Source organism: Mustela lutreola, chromosome 10 (genome assembly GCF_030435805.1).
Source record: "Mustela lutreola isolate mMusLut2 chromosome 10, mMusLut2.pri, whole genome shotgun sequence".
NCBI lineage: Eukaryota > Metazoa > Chordata > Mammalia > Carnivora > Mustelidae > Mustela > Mustela lutreola.
In genome coordinates, this window is record NC_081299.1 from 71,899,369 (window position 1) to 71,916,685 (window position 17,317).

General features: G+C 40.3%; 1 long non-coding RNA gene across 6 annotated transcripts in view; it reads right to left on the minus strand.

Annotated features, from left to right (window-relative positions):
- The window catches only part of LOC131809337 (uncharacterized), a 113,141-nt gene that overhangs the window by 33,139 nt on the left and 62,685 nt on the right, over positions 1 to 17,317 (minus strand). The window lies entirely within an intron of this gene.

A 17,317-nucleotide genomic window follows, 5' to 3' on the forward strand; every position in this document is an offset into this window, starting at 1 on the left:
GAGAAAACTAATTAAAATATTTCTTGCTTCCTAGAGCCATATAAAATTGCCTACATAAAAAGCCATTTCACATGGTTTCACCTAATATCATAAGCCCTCGCAGGAGGATCATCAACCAATAATAACCAGTAAGGAAGAAAACCCAGTATGTCTCCCTGAAATCATTCTATGCAAATACTAATATTAAAAAACGAATATGACACATGTTATCTTCCTGCCGGTGCTAACACTGAGGACATTCCTCACAGAAAAACCACGGCTGCTCGCAGTCATTATTCACAGCATGTGTTTCTGCCTCATTAATTCAAAACAAAACAAAACAAAACAAAATAATCCTTCTACCAGATGGTTTTTTGGATACCACCGGTTTTTAAATTTCATTTAACCTGCATCACAACACTGACAACTGTGTCCACTTACACGTGAGCTCTAGCCGGTGGACAGCTGCAAGGCCAGTCACAGACCCAATAACTTGACACACCGTCCTCAGAAACATGAGAGCATTTTTTAAAATGAAAGGTGTCACACAGCTCATGAGGTAAAACAGCCATGAACAACACCGAGAATGCCAAGAATATCCACAGTCGATGAATTGTGCTCTCTATGAGAATATGACACACAGCCAGTGACCCTGAAAGCCACAATATTTCCAGAGATGAAGGACTATGGTACTTGGGAACACTTTGGATAAAAAAATAATTTTTTTTTTCAAAAAGACAGTCCTTTTTATATCAGTACTCTGTTATTCTATGCCAGGAAAGGGTACCAAGTATGAAGATGGCCCCAATTTGCTTTTTATGCTCAGCGTGATTCAGATATGAGCAGGGTTTCTAGCCCCATCATAAAGAAACCTCCGACAAGCTTTCTATTCTTATAAAACAGGAGAATGCCCAAAGAAAATATGAATTTAAAGTCCAATGCAAACATATATGTTAAAGGGGATACACAGTCATTGCAAATGTTGAGGGGATTAGGAAGTGTATGGAATGTTGTTCACAGCAGTTTTAACCCTGATATGTCACCAGTAGATTCAAAGCAGTTTCGGTTTTCTATGTAAAAAAATTAAAATTACAAAAGTGTAATCTCTCATGTCAAATATTATTAAATCATCAATGACACATTTTCTTTAAACCCCCTTACTCTGATATCAGACGACCTTGGGAGGAAGCAAAGGTCTTTCTTTGCCTAGAGATTTCAATTACAGACTCACTTGTTAGTATTTGCATTTTGCTTTCTGGAATTACTGACAATTCAAATATAATTTTAACATCCCCCTGGGTGAACTAAGCCCCCCAAGTGCCTGACAACTTGCTTTCTGAAAAAGAAATCTATCTCTTCAAATTATACCTCATAAGACGTGAAGCTTAATGAGATTTTAAAATACAGACTTAAAGCGGGTTTATCCTCCTCATGCCCTGGCTAGTATTCATCCTCCCCTTGAAACATCCTGCTCTCTGGATTTCCTAGTGTGAATTTTGAAGAAATTCCAAGGAATAGCCACTAGGACAGCAAAGGTGACTTTCCTGAAGGATTGCATCACCCAACCCAGCAGGTAGGAGCTGAAAAGGACTCCACATACTTCCCAGGTGATTCATGGGATACAGGCGAAATCTGAGAGGCAATGAGGAGATAGCCCTTGTGAGGTGTTTGGCAGTGATAAAAGGAAACGTTTATTGCATGCTTACCAAAAACAGAAAAATACCAAGTATTAGAATTCTACTTGGCCCATGATCTAACCAAGGTAAGAGATTAAAGGCATTTATTTAAGGTCCTAGAAATGGACCAGGCCTCAGATTTCCTGATTCCCAGAAAACTGCAAAGTTTCCTGAGAACTTAGCTCTATAATTAAGAGTGACACTCATTCAATAACAAGCAAGGAAAAACAAATTTCTATTGATCCACAGATCTACCATTTCCAGTACTCTTCATTTTTCATGTTGATCTGAGTTTCCATCTGGTATCACTTCCTTCATCCTGAAGACTTTTTTTTTTTTTTTTAAGGATTTTATTTATTTATTTGACAGACAGAGATCACAGGTAGGCAGAGAGGCAGGCAGAGAGAGAGGGGGAAGCAGGCTCCCTGCTGAACAGAGAGCCTGATGCGGGACTCGATCCCAGGACCCTGAGATCATGACCTGAGCCAAAGGTAGAGGCTTTAACCCACTGAGCCACCCAGACACCCCTTAAAGTCTATTTTTTTTTTTGAAATTTTATTTTTTATTTTTTATTTTATTTTTTTTTTTTTTAAAGATTTTATTTGTTTATTTGACAGACAGAGATCACAAGTAGGCAGAGAGGCAGGCAGAGAGAGAGAGAGGAGGAAGCAGACTCCCTGCTGAGCAGAGAGCCCGATGCGGGACTCGATCCCAGGACCCTGAGATCATGACCTGAGCCGAAGGCAGCGGCTTAACCCACTGAGCCACCCAGGCGCCCCTATTTTTTATTTTTTTATAAACATATAATGTATTTTTATTACCCCTTAAAGTCTTAATGTCTTCAAGTACATGTGTACTATTGACAAATTCTCTCAGCTTTTGTTTATGTGGCAGTTTTTCTTTTTCATTCTTTCTGTCTTTCTTCCTCTCTCCCTCCTTTCATCTTTGCCCTTGCTCTCATTATTCTTATTCCCTTCATCTTTGAAGGATCCTTTCACTGGGTTTCTAATTCCAGGTTAACAGGTTTTCTTTCTTTCTGCACTTTAAAGATGTTTATTGCATTGTCTTTTGGCTTGCGGAGAAGTCAATTGATAGCTTCCCTAAGGTCTTGTGCAGAATGAGCTTTTTCCCCTCTGGCTGCTAGTAAGATGCTTCTCTTGGGTCCCTGGTTTTCAGATATTTGACTACGATGCTCCTAAAAGTGGTTTTTGTCCTTCTTGTCTTGCTTATAGTTTCCTGAGCTTATAAAACTCATGGGTTAATATTTTTCATCAAATCTGGATTTTTTCCCAGCTATTTTTCCTGAAATATATATATATATATATATATATATATATATATATATTTCTCTGGATACCACCATTGTGTATATATATATATATATATATATATATGAATAAATGAATATATATATATTCATTTATTTATCCCAGTCACGTTCTCCTCTTCTTCTGGGACTCCAGTTCACAAATGTCAGGCCACCTCATACTACCCTCCAAGTCAATGAGACTTCATTTTTTTCTAGCCTTTCTTCTCTGTGCGTACTTCAGTTTGCATAGTTTCCATGAGCCTTTGTGTTACAAGTTCTTTTCTTCTGTAGAATGCAATTTACTGTTAAGCCCATCTAGTGACCTTTATTTTTCATTTCAGATATTTTATTTTTCAATTCTAGACTTTCTAGGAGGGTCTCTTTCATTGTTTCCAGTTCCTGACTGAGAACTTTCCTTTTCTCATCCAAATCCTTATTTTCTTGTAAATCTTCAAACACATTTGTAAGAACTGTGTTAAAGTTCTTGCTTGTTAATTCCAATATCTCTGTCATCTCTGGATATGTGTAGTCCCTGAAGATGATACGGAAAGATACATAAGACCCAAGTAACAGCAAAACCACTACTTCTGTCTGAGATCCCACATGCCCAACTGCGGGAATTCCAAATCCCTTTCTGTCCCCTGAGAGAGAGTGAGGAGTCAAATGTCCTCTTCACTGCCGCTTGCTTGTCCCTGCACTTGTTCGCTGCCTCCTTCCAGATCCCTCATGGCTTAGTCCCAGGGGGAGGCAGTTTTACACATCAGGACCTCTCTGAGATGTTGTTCTCTGGATACCACCATTGCTCCTACCACCCCTACTGCCATCTTGTCTTCAGTGCTGCAGCTGCTGGCCCAGGGCTGTTCCAGGCCAGGCAGCTTTCCATCACTGCTCAGGCTGGCATGAAAGAGCCTGTCTTGCTGCTTCTCCTCTGCGTGTTCCAAATGATGGTCCTGCCTCTCCTGCTTCCTCTTGCCTCTCTCTGCCGAGCTCTGGGGAAGCCCCGGAGGAGCTGGCTCCCGCCTGCCCTTGTTCCCTGTCTGGTCTGTTTCTCCTCCAGCCAGATTTTCTCATCATCTGCAGCTACTGGTCAGAGGATGGATTTCCCCCTGGTGGTGGCTCTTGTGGAACAAAGATTTGCTAAATTGCTAAGCATTTACTAAGAACTTGTTTTGTGTATAGAATTCTATGGCTTATCAAGAGAAGTGAAAAGAACTAAACAAAGACACAAATTAATAATTTAAAGCTAAATATTGTGTTTTGATGAGAGTCTTCTGTTTTAAAAAGTGGAAATCCACTGAACGCTATAGATGTTCTTTAGTCTGTCTGTAAGTTTCATCAATTGATTTGACAAATATGTACTGAGAACATGAAATACACCAGGTTCTAGTCCCAGTACCAAGAATATAAGATAGACAAGATACCTGATCTCCAGAGTTTAGAATAAACAAATAATACCAGTTACTAGTAAGTACAATATCAGATAGTGCTAAGTAATCTGGAGAAAATAAAGCAGGATAATGGGATAGAAACTAGTGAGAGGAAAAATATTGGATAGGGAGTTGAAGGACGGTCTCTGAGAAAGTGACATCTGGGTTGAATGACGTAAAGATCTAGGGAAAAAGGACAGCCAGGTAGGGGACAGCAAATTTATAGGAATGTAATGACCTATGTAGCGAATGACAGGATATGAGTTTAGACAGACTAAACAGCCCAAGTCAGGTAGTGCTTTCAAAGCTATGGTTAGGAGTTTGGATTTTATTCCAAATAAAGTGGGAAAGACTAAGAAATTTCAACAGGGAATGACATTCTGTGATCACATTGTGAAAATATCAATTTGATGCTGTGTGGGGACTGATTGGAAGGTTACAGGAGTAGAAGACCCAAGAAACACTAAAAGTTATTGTAACCTAAGTAAAAAATGATAGTTCTATAATTCCATGAAATAAATGTGTACTCTATTAGATATCACTATCTAATAGCCCATATGAGCTGATAGCCCATCATGCAAGATATGGGATCTACTATGTGACAAAAGTAGATGACAAGGTCAATGGCCTCGAAGACCTTTCTATAATTTAATGGAGCTATCAGGTACAATTAAAGAGAACAAAGAATGATACCTTGTTGGGGCAATAAAAAATTGGCAGAGATTAGCAGACTCTTGACAACAGTCTCTGGCTAGAGTCAAACCTCTGGGTCATCCTACCCTAAATCATCACAGTGTTACAGAAGAACCAAAGAAACCACCATCCAAACCTCGAATCATACTTACACGATCAAGCAAATTATAAGCAAATATAACCATAACTGTCAACATTTACTGAGTGCTTAGAATGTTCCAGGCTAATGTCTACATGAGTCATTTGATTCCACCAGAATAGGATTATAATAGTAATTAGAATCCCCATTTGCTGGATTTAAAAAACATGGCTGTTGGACATGGTAACTTGCCTAATGTTACAACAGAGCTACAAGATTTAGAGCCCTGCCTAAAATCCTAATCAGTCTGACCCCAAATCAAGCTTATAAAAATGAGGCCACTGTTTCCCAAAGTTGCCTGATATTAGGAACTAGCTGTGGCTGTTGTTAGAGATACAAATACCTATACCCATCCCCCACTTCATGTCAGTCCACCAAATCAGAATCTCCAGGAAGGAGTCTGGGAAGCTGTCATTTTTAACAATGGCCTTCAAATGACTCTTAATATCTTATGCTTCTTATTCTAATTTTCCAATTATATAGCCTACATTGGAATAGGCCGTACCCAACATAATGAATAAATGAACTACATAAAACAAAGGAAGAATCAAAACCGGTGGCATGTATCAGAGACTCCTTGGGAGAAGTAAGTTTTCGGCAAGATTTTGAAAGGAATGCTAAATAAAAGAAAGAAAGCATTGCAAGGAAGAAGGGCATAAGACAGACAAAAAGGAGAGAATTGGGTGTGTGGTACACTGATAAGAATTGATGTCCCAGAAAGAGGGGGTGACTTGATTCAGCACACACCTTGTCACTCATTTCTGTTTTCGAGAATTCAAGCAGGCTTAGAGTATCTGTAGGTTGCCAAAGCTGCCTAGATCAATGGCCTGACCTTGGCCAATGTTGTCCTAGAAAGGCAATCCTTGAATCAAAGCCCCATTATCATTCTGCTGGGTTAAAAGGTCAGAAAGAATCCTGTTTTTCAGAATTATTTTTTTAAAAACTAAGCATACTTGGGGCGCCTGGGTGGCTCAGTGGGTTGAAAGCCTCTGCCTTCGGCTCGGGTCATGACCTCAGGGTCCTGGGATCGAGCCCCACGTCGGGCTCTCTGCTCAGCGGGGAGCCTTCCTCCTCTTCTCTCTCTCTGCCTGCCTCTCTGCCTACTTGTGATCTCTGTCAAATAAATAAATTAAAAAAAAAAATACTAAGCATACTTACTTGACTTCCTACAATAGACAAATGATCCCAGAAGACAACCTTATTTGGAATATAGTAATAATTCTTCTCTTATTGATTCACAGTTTTTTGGTTTTTTTTTTTTAAGACTTCATTTATTTGACAGAGAGAGAGCAGAAGCTGAGGGGAGGGGCAGAGGGAGAGGGACAAGCGGACGCTCCACTGAGCAGGAAGTCCGATATGAGACTCGATCCCAGGAGCCTGGGTTCATAACTGAGCTGAGGGCAGATGCTTGACTGACTGAGCCACCCAGGCGTACCAATTCAGAGACATTAAGTACAATTCCAGCTAGGTGCCATAGACAAGATGTCCTAAATTCTCCTACAGCATTACTTTTAACAGGCTGCAACTCAATCAACGGATGCTCATCAAATGCTGAAATACACTGGACTCCATGAGCAGCAATGGGGAGAACAATAAGTAAAATGTGGCTCTTAATCACGAGAGTTGAGAGCCCAGCGGGCAAAGACAGATGACCAAATATGTAATTCCATTACAAGGCCTACAAGGGAGGTTTGTACAAATGGTCAGGCACTCCACAGAAGGAGCACTGGTGCTGACGGGGGTGGGGGGGTGGTGAGGGAAGGTGAAGTGCTGCTTGCTGGGTTTTGGAGGATTCACAGGGTTTTGAAAGAAAAAGATGGAGAAAGTTCTGGAGTACTGGAAGAAGGACACAGAGGTCAGTATGAAAGGGTAAGCATGCAGTCATGGAGGAGTTATACACTGCAACCCACAATTTTTTTTTTTAGTCTGCAGAGTATTTTCTTTTTTAAAATTACTTGTCAGTATTTAAAATGGGAAGCATTTGTATACAAATCTTTATTTTTGACTTATTGAAAATGCAAAGATATAGGGGCATGTGAGTGGCTCAGTTGGTTAAGGGTCTGCCTTCGGCTCAAATCATGATCTCAGGGTCCTGGGATTGAGTCCCACACTGGGCTTCCTGCCCAGTGGGGAGTCTGCCTCTTTCTGCTTCTCTGCTACTCTTTCCACTCATTCTCTCTCAAAAAAAAAAAAAAAAAAAAAAAAAAGAAGAAGAAGAAGAGAAAAGAAATGCAAAGATTTAGCAACACTGGGCCCACGTTCAATTGCTCCTGAGGGATAGTTACACCCTTTGGAGGGAGACCCTTCTCCCCAGCCCATCCCAGACCCCAATCCCTCTATTCTTTTATTTCCAGCCCTGCCCATGGGCATTTGTGGTTGTGACCCCTGGCAGAGAACAGGCTATGAGGTGGCAGGAGAAAACTTTGAATGAAAATGTGGTGTGACAAGTTTGGAGCCTTGCTTGCCAAGTGTTTTCAGACTTTACCATGTGGGTGAGGGAGAGGGTGAAGCAGGGCAGGAAAATGGTTAAGAGCTGATTTTTAGGAGATGGTCCTTGGCAGATGGTTTAGAGGGCCTTTAGACTGAATATGGAAACTACTTAGGAAACCACCACAATCCTTCAGGAAAGAGGTGATAAAGACTTACAGTAGGAGAGTGGTGATGGGGATGGAGGCAAGGGGCAGAGGCATAAAAGGAGCAGAGATGTAAAAAGTTCCCAAATTGGTTTTGCTGTTTTTTGGGGGGCACGGGGGAGAGAGAGAAAGAGAGAGCTTACACAAATTGGGGGGTGGGGTGAGGAGGGGCAGAGGGAGAGGGAGAGAGAGAAAATCCTAAGCAGGTTCCATGCACATTGTGAAGTCTGACAGCCAGCTTGATCTCACCACACTGAGATCGTGACCTGAGCTGAAACCAAGAGTCAGATGTTTAACTGACTAAGCCACCCAGGCAATCCTCAAATTGTTTAAATAAAAATACTTGGAGCGCCTGGGTGGCTCAGTGGGTTAAGGCCTCTGCTTTCAGCTTGGGTCGTGATCCCAGGGTCCTGGGATCGAGCCCCACATGGGGCTTTCTGCTCAGCAGGGATCCTGCTTCCTCCTCTCTCTCTGTCTGCCTCTCTGCCTACTTGTGATCTCTGTCTGTCAAATAAATAAATAAATCTTAAAAAAAAAAATGCTTAAACATCTACAAAAGTTGAAAGATTAGTACAATAAATACCAACCTCTACCCAGATTCAACCTCAACTTAACAACAGTTACCGTTTTGACATATTTGCGTTATTTTTATACACACACACACACACATGCAGGTGTGTGTATTTTGAAAGAAAGTTTTGGATATTATGACACTTTATACCTAAATATTCACACTCAAATATACATTTCCTAAAAATAAGAGTAAGAATTTTCTTATATACCACCACAATGCCATTATCACATCTAAGAAAACATTAGTTTCTTAATACAACATACTATGTCCTTTAGCATATAGCTCATATGGAAATTTTCTCCAATTGTCCCCAAGATGTTTAGCTGTTTTTATCAAGCCAAGGGTCAATCAAGGTTCATATATTGAATTTGGTCGTTGTGTCTCCTTAGTCTCTTTTATTTATTTATTTTTTAAACAACTTTTTTTTTTTTTTAAATATGACAGAGATCACAAGTAGGCAGAGAGGCAGGCGGAGAGAGGAAGGGAAGCAGACTCCCTGCTGAGCAGAGAGCCTGATGCGGGGCTCGATCTCAGGAGCCCGGGATCATGACCTGAGCCGAAGGCAGAGGGTTTAACCCACTGAGCCACCCAAACGCCACACCTTGGTCTCTTAATCTAGAATAGCTCTTCCTACTCTTTTCCCCCCATGATAATGACTTTTGGAAGAACACAAAAAAGTTGTCTGATAAAATATCTCACATTAGGGATTCCTCTGCAGGTTTCCTTATAATTTGGTTGTTCTGTGATTCCCTGTAATTCCTATATATTTGAAGTTAGGTCTAAAGGTTTAAATAGATTCAATTTAACACTTTTGGCAAGAAGAGTTCATAAATGATTTTGTAAATTTCACCTGCATCATGTCAGAAGGAACATAATTCAAGGTTATCCCATATAATTTCTATAGTCAAACTAGTGACTCCCAGATTTCTCCTTTGCCACCAGTAAGTCACCGCGTGATGACACTTTGTCACTGTGTGAATATCCTGTTCTGCAGTACTCTTTCACCGATGATGGTTCTTGCTTGAATCAATTATTTCACTGGGAGTTACAAAATAATGACTTTCAAATATTATCATTCCTTCTTCAGCAGTGTTTTCTAAAACCAAGTTTTCCCTTATCAACTAGGATGGTATACAATTCCTCCTAAAAAGGCAAGGTAAATATTTAGTTCTTTCCTTTTTACTATCAATTTCACAGTAAGGATTTGTTACTTCTAATGATGCAAATGATTCTTTTTCTTCTTCCCACTTTTTTTTGGGGGGTATCACTGTAGATTCATGGATTTTTAAATATTCAGTGTTTTGCAATCTATTTGCTTCAAATTGTCCAAATCTGTCTATCGGAAACCCTTTAAAACTAGCTCTTGGGTCCTTTTAACATGCCCTCATAAATCACTGAGCACGTCCTTGGTTTTAGGCGTAACAAGATATCCTAAGCTCCACCTTGTAGTATCCCTGATCAACTACTAGAATCAGCTATTTCTCCAAAGATCATTATTCTCCTTAGTAGGTAATGATGAGTAGAAACCAAAATGTGGATTTTAGATGTGTTTTTGCCCAAAGGATATCTTTGCTTCTATATTCATATAGTAGACAGAGCTAGGATGGATAGGTACATACACACACCTATATATTTTTTAATTCATAAGTCCATATTGATATTTTAAATTAAAATTTTAAATTCAAATAATAAACTATAATATTACAAGTGTTTTCCTATTTGATGTTTTAAAGTACAAATGAACAGAAGTGAATAAGGGGCTGGATGTCTGAGGCAAGAGAAAGAAAGGACAAGAAGGACTCTCTAAGTTCTTAGACTGAGAATCTGTGTCTGGATGGCTGGCATAGCGCTGTCATATTACTAAGATAGGAAGTTAAGAAAAAAATAGAAGAATTCCTGGGGTATGGGTGAGGGATGAGAAATCAGTTATATATAGTTCAGTGTTTTATTATAGTAGTCATAGAATTAAATAATCTATTTAGGGACTGACACACACAGGTAGGTCAGTAACAAGGATTTTACATAGGTGTAGAAATGTAAGCTATACTCAAAGTATTGGACAAGGGGCACCTGGGTGGCTCAGTCAGTTAAGTGTTGAGCATCTGCTCTTGGTTTTGGGTCATGATCTCATGGGTCATGGGACCAAGCCCTGCGTTGGGATCCATGTTCAATGCAGAATCTGGAATCTGGAAGAGTCTAAGAGAATCTGCTTGGGATCCTCTCTCTCCTCTCCCTCCGCCCCTCCCCCACTTGAGTGTACCCTCTATTGTGCCCAAATTCCAAGACCCCCCAAAGACGACCACCAGAGTCCAGAGTCAAAGCCAAACAGCAAGGGTGGTTTATTACGAGTTCAAACCCGGACCTCTGCGCACTCGTTGCCGGTGATGCTAAGAGGTCCTGAGCTCAGGATCACAGCACTTTTTATACACTATTTTTGGGGAGGCAGGGACTTAGCATACATCATAGTATCTTGTAACAAATCACTACATACTGCGGGAAAATCAAACAGCAACTCTATAATATGACTGGCGCGCTATAGAGCGGGAAAAGGCTGGGAACAGATTGTTGGTTAGGTCAAAGGGCTAGGGTATGTGTCACCTCAGGATTGGCCAGGGTCTCCCTATCAAGCCGCGGGGTGCCAGATGGTTATTATCTCCTGTACCCAAGGCTGGGTGGGGGGTCCGGGAGCAGTCACTTTGTCACATCCAATTCTGGGTGGGGGTTTCTCTGGCGCCAGATGGCTGTTATCTCTCGGCCCAGAGCCGGGTGGGGGTCCGGGAGCGGCCACTCTGCTAGGTTCGATTCTGGGCGGGGCTTGTGTGGTTACAGAGTGCCTATAGAAAGTTTGCTGGTAATTTTCCCTCTCCTCATGGGTTAGCAAGCGAAGGTACAGAAGCAGAAATAGCGGTTATGGTTATAATTTAGGCATCTCATCTCTCTCCCAAATAGATAAATACGTCTTTATAAAAAACCCAAAACACAAAGTATTAGTCAATATTAATCTAATATTAGGTATTCTTCAAACATCTGTGAAATCTCTGCACCTCAGGACATGGATGAAGTTTGATACCCAAGTATGACTTTTTAGGGCAAGCTCAAGCAGAGGAGGAAAGAAATAAAAACATAAAGGTAAAGAAATTCTGAGAAGAAAGGAGAAATACTTAAAACAACCCTAGATTTAAAATATCTTGCTGATGGCCACTTTCTCCCTGTACCCTCACACGGTTGTTCATTCTTTCATCTGTGATTGTGTGTCCTAATCTCTTCTTATAAGAACACTGGTCACATTGGAGTAGAGCCTACATGACCTCATTTTACCTTGGTTTAAAGGCCCTACCTCCCAATATAGTCACATTATGAAGTACTGGGGATTTGGACATCAAAATATTAATTTTAAGAGGACACAATCCAGCCCAGAACACATAGGACAGAAAAAGCTGTGTGCTAGAATAAAGAGTCAAGCTTGAGAAAGTTAGCGATTCTTCTCTAAGGCTAGGTCTCATTTCCGACTGGCCAAAGACAGTTTGGTAGCATGATTACTCCACAACAGTGTGAGCAAGTTTGAGATGATGATTACATGATGAACCACACATTCATCCACACTTCTATGGTCAATGATGAATATACAGAGAAAATTGGAGACAGAAGAATATATCCACCCTGTTTCCACCACGATTTTCTAGGCTTCGAACTTGAGTCATAATTATGCTTAGCTTTGCTCTCTGCTTGGGGGGGGGGGGGTGGCATTTAATCATTGCTTTTTCCTCTCTTTCAGGACAAGAAGCTCTGTGCCAGCTGACTCATCCAATACCAGCCTTAACTGTCACAAATGATATGGGAGCGGCAGATTTCATCTATCTTAGAATAGGGAAAATTAAAGAGGAAGTCAAGGTTTGTTTTGTGTGTGTGTGTGTGTGTGTGTTGTGTGTGTGTGTGTGTGTGTGTTGTTTTGTTTTAGATTGTATTTATGTATTTGAGAGAGAGAGAGTGAGAAAGCACAAGAAGGGGGAGGGAGGGTCAGAAGGAGATGCGGGCTCCCTGCGGGACTCCATCCTGGGACTCCAGGATCCTGACCTGAGCCAAAGGAAGTGGCTTAACCAACTGAGCCACCCAGGCACCCTATTTATTTGTTTTTCAAGGATGCTGTAAGAATGGCACTTTTACAGATGGAAAAAACAAAGGCAAAAGGAGGAGCTGGTGAATGACTTGATGACTTGCTCAGAGACTTGCTCAACTAGTAAGGACATAGCCTTTTGACTCCTACCCCAGTGATCTCTCTACTTCACCACAAAGTAAGTAGCTCTTTAGCTCTGGTTTAATTTTTTCTGTTTTAAAACATTCTTGGAAGTATTGCTTATGAATGATTTGAAATGCCGAAGAACATTCTGGATAGTTGTTAAGAATGCAGACTGGTCAAACAAGCCTGTGTTTGACTCTCAGCTTTATCATTCACTACTCTATAGCCTTGAGCAGGTTGTCTAGCTGCTTAAAGCTTCAATTTCCTCGGTAGTGGAATGGGGATAATAATAGCACCTACCTCGCAGAATGGCCCTGAGGACTTGAACCCATTTACCAAAATAACAGTAGTGTTAGGCACATGGTAAGTGTTAATAAGAGATGCTATTATTCATTAGAATTCCCTAACATCTATCAGAATTCAAAATTTCCATTCTTGTTTCCTAGGCAAAAAAGAAAGAAAAAAATAAATAAGTAAACAAACGAATATCGTTGTTACATGGTTCCATTTCACAGCCAAGAGGATGTTTACTACCATGCCTTGGAATCAAGCAGTTGAGCACCAGGGCAAAAAAAAAAACAAGCATAAACATTTGAGTCCAGTTTCACAACTTTGGAGATAAAAAATCACAGCCTAAGGAGAAAACCAAGAAACTCCAAGGCAGCAGAGTAAGAGACAAGGAAGTTCTGAGACAGAAGAGCGAGCCTGGGGGAAAAAACAAAGGGTGCTATCATGTCTACAAGCTCAAAGAAAGCACTGGTACAAGCCAAGAGTGACAGAGACCACTTTCCAGATCAAAGAATGGAATTAAGATGCCTAAAGAAAGTAAAAGTCATCTTCAGCAAGAAAGACTTGTTGTTTTTCAGAGCCCAGGATCTCTTAATGTGAACAGTGTGAAGAGCTTTCTTCTCATGAAGAGTCACATGGGGAACTGACCTTTAAAACTCAATAGGACCCTCAGTGGTGACTCCCATAAATCACAGCTAGTCCCAGAGCCCACACACTTGAACAGATTGCTATGTTAATTTTCTTTAATCTGTAATTTTTTTCCCAAAAGTTGGGTTCCAGGGCTCTGCTGGGAAGTCTGTCAGTCAAAAATTAATGCAGTGCTACTACTATTTTCAAGTATCTGTGCACTAGGGAAAAATCTAGTCTCAAAGTAATAGAGCATTTTAAAAATAGATCAGTAGCCCAAGAGATACCTACTAAAAAGGCTATTTATTTTTGTCAGTCTTTATTGCCTCAAAGGCCAAAGCAAGACCCAGAAATAAAAGCACAAAATGGATTTACCTACAATGCACATAAAGAAGAAAGAGCCAGAGGAACTCTTTTGGAACAGATATCTACAGTTTCTCTGCTTAAAATGAAGGAGAGAGGCACTTTCATTCATGTGGTCACTAACATAGCAACCTGTTCTTGGCTTTGCTGAAATAGTCACTGATGAGCTAGATCCATTTGTACTTTTTGTTCACTCTTTTCAGTTCTTATTTAAGAGCTAATTTCAGTTCTTGTTTAAGAGCTGCACTGGGAACATTCAACAAGGCAATTTGGTAGTATTATAAAAAAATATTTAATATGATTATCTTTGACCCAATAATTTCACATTTAGGAAATTTTCCTATAGAAATTATAACTAAAATGTTTGAAACTATAGATATGAGAGAATTGGGGCATCCAGCTGGCTCAGTCGGTAGAACATTTGACTCTTGATCTCAAGATCATGAGTTCAAGTCCTACATTAGGAGTAGAGCTTACTTAGATATGAGGAAATTTACTATCCCATTGTCTAACATACTGTGAACTGAAAGCAATCTAAATGCCCTTTAATATGGACTGGCTAAATAAATAATGATTTGGCTCTATGCACATCCTGGAGTCAGACCACTTGAGTTGAGCTTCCATTTCACTACAACTTATTAGTTGTGGTCTTCTTTATTTATCTTCTATTGCTGCCACAATAAATTGACACCATTTTAGAAGTGTAAAACAACACAAATTTATCCTCTTACAGTTGGATAGGTCAGAGTTCTGGTATGGGTCTCACTGGGCTAAAACCAATGTGTTGGCAGTGCTGGTGTCCTTCTTGTAGAGACTAGGAGGGAATCCCTTTCCTTGTTCATGCAGGTATTGGCAAAATTCAGTCCCACCCATGTCGTTGCAGTACTGAGGTCTCTGTTTCCTTGCTTGTTGTTAGCTGAGGCCTGCCCTTAGCTCCAAGAGTCTTCTCACCAGTCTTTGTACATATATGCCTACATCTTAAAAACAGCAACAGAATTTGGTATCTTCATGCTGCCATCTCTCCAACCCCACTCCTCTGTCATCACATCTCTCTCTAACTCAACCAAGAAAGGTTTCACTTTTAGGGACTCAAGTGATTTAACTGGGCCCACCAGACCATCCAGATGAACCTCCCCATCTAAAGATCTTATCCTTAACCCCATCTGCAAAGTCCATTTTTCCATGGAAAGCAACACATTCCAGGTTCCAGGGATTTAGACATAGACATCTTTGAGGGCCATTATTTTACCTATCACACCTCGTTAAGCCTTAGATTCCTCATCTCCAAAATGAAGTCTCTTCTATCTGTGGTTCTTGTAAATACAGAGGAGACAGACTCTTGGCACACAGTAATCTCTCAGCAAATGTTAGCTATCACCACCACAGCTATGTAGCCATTAAAAAGAGAGAGAGAGAGAGACTGACACAGAAAGATGTTCAAAAGATATACTTGAAAATAGTCAGCAATAGAAAAGTGTGTATAATGTAACCACCCTTTTAAAGAACAAAAAAAGGAAAAAAGATAAGCACTTGCTAGTCGTACTTGTATAAGGAGAAAAAATGGATGGATACCAAAAGAAGTTTACAAAAGGAATACCAACTATGTCTGCAATACTTTCTTTCCAACAAAAATAGAACATCTGAGACATATAGGACAGGATATTTGCCTTTTTTTTTTTTTTTTTTTAAAGTAATCTCTATGCCCAACATGGGGCTTGAACTTACAACCTCAAGATCAAGAGTTGCATGTTCCACTGACTGAGCCAGCTAGGCACCCTAGGATATTTATTTTCCTTTTAGGTTCTGGCTTGTTACAGTCTGTACATTTCAGTGTATGTAAAATGCTTAAAAGTTTTTTAAAGAACTGCGTGGAGAAGTCAGAAAATAGTGATGCTGTCCTGACAGTACATGCATTTTGGGTTCTAGAAAAAAAATCTAAGGTTTAGAAGTAAACATAAAATTAGGACAGACAGAAGAGAATGTATTTCCAATTTCTGTCCATCAGTTCAGGTTAATGCCTATTGAATACTCATAATAGGTTATGGGTGATATGGTTTGAAAATGCCCAAAATATGTATGAAAGTATTTAAGAAGACTTAAGTAAAAACATGTATATAAGTTTAATACAGTTCATTAATGTTGTCAAGAAACAAAGAATTGGGATAGTGAGAAATTTAATCTTTGTAGAGTAATTTAATCTTGAGACAGATTCTAAAGGAGAGGCTCAGAAATTTCTTTCTTTTCTTTCTTTCTTTTTTTTCCTTTGAGAGAACATGTACATGTGCACAAGAGTGGAGTGGGAGAGGGGCAAAGGGAGAAGGAGAGAGAGAATCTTAAGCAGTCTCTATGCCCAGGATGGTCCAGCATGGGGCTCGATCTCATGACCTTGAGATCATGACCTGAGCCAAAACAAGAGTCAGACACTTAACCACCTGAGCCACCCAGGTGCCCCCAGAACTTTTTCTAAGAAGGAACAATTCAAATAGGAAACTGGACTATGATGAGTCACCAAGAAGTGGCCTTGTCAGCAGACTGTGGGGAGGAGTAGATTAAGGTGACTAGAGCAGAATTTCCTTCTCCAAATTCTGAAAAGTTATGAAAACAGAAACTGGTATTTACATGAACACATGCACAGAAAAAGGTCAACAGACCATTAAACAGAAGATGTAGGCTACCAGCAAAACGGATTTGACATCACAGATTTACATCGACTGTGACAATCATCTTCCCTACATTTGCTGGCTCCATGAAGCCATGGTAAAAATATAAAGTGTGAAGCTGATATTTGTGAACTGCTTTGAAAAAGGAAAGGGAAATGCTGATGGAGATCATGAGTTAGCCTCCCTTCATTCTCTGTTGGAAGTGTTAGAATTATCTCTCTAGGGTTAGATATAATTCTTGAATTATATGAATTATGGACAAACATCCTCCCCTCCCCAAAAGGACAATCTATTTTGAAAATGTCCTATTTAATGTTATCAAAGTATTCTAATGTTGGGCTAAATTCACCTTTCTTCCTTCAAATGGAGTTAAAGGCTCAACCTAATTTCTGTTGGGGGTAGTTGGTCCAGATTCATGGCTTCCGGCACAGAAGGCGCCCTATCTGGTCAACCGCCAGGTCCTGCTGCCCCTGCCTCCTCATCACTGCTCACATCCTGATTCCCACTGCTGTTGTTCCAGATGTGGCTTCATCTCTGTTGGCCCAAATACTGGGGCAACTTCCCCAGAGTGAATACTCTCTCTCTCTTTCTTTCCCTCTCTCTGACAACCTGAACAGATTCTTGCCATGCTTGAAGTTGGTCTCACAGTGTGTTGCCTCACACTGATGCCTCCGTGAGCTATGAGTTGGGTCACAGGCCACGTATTACTGAT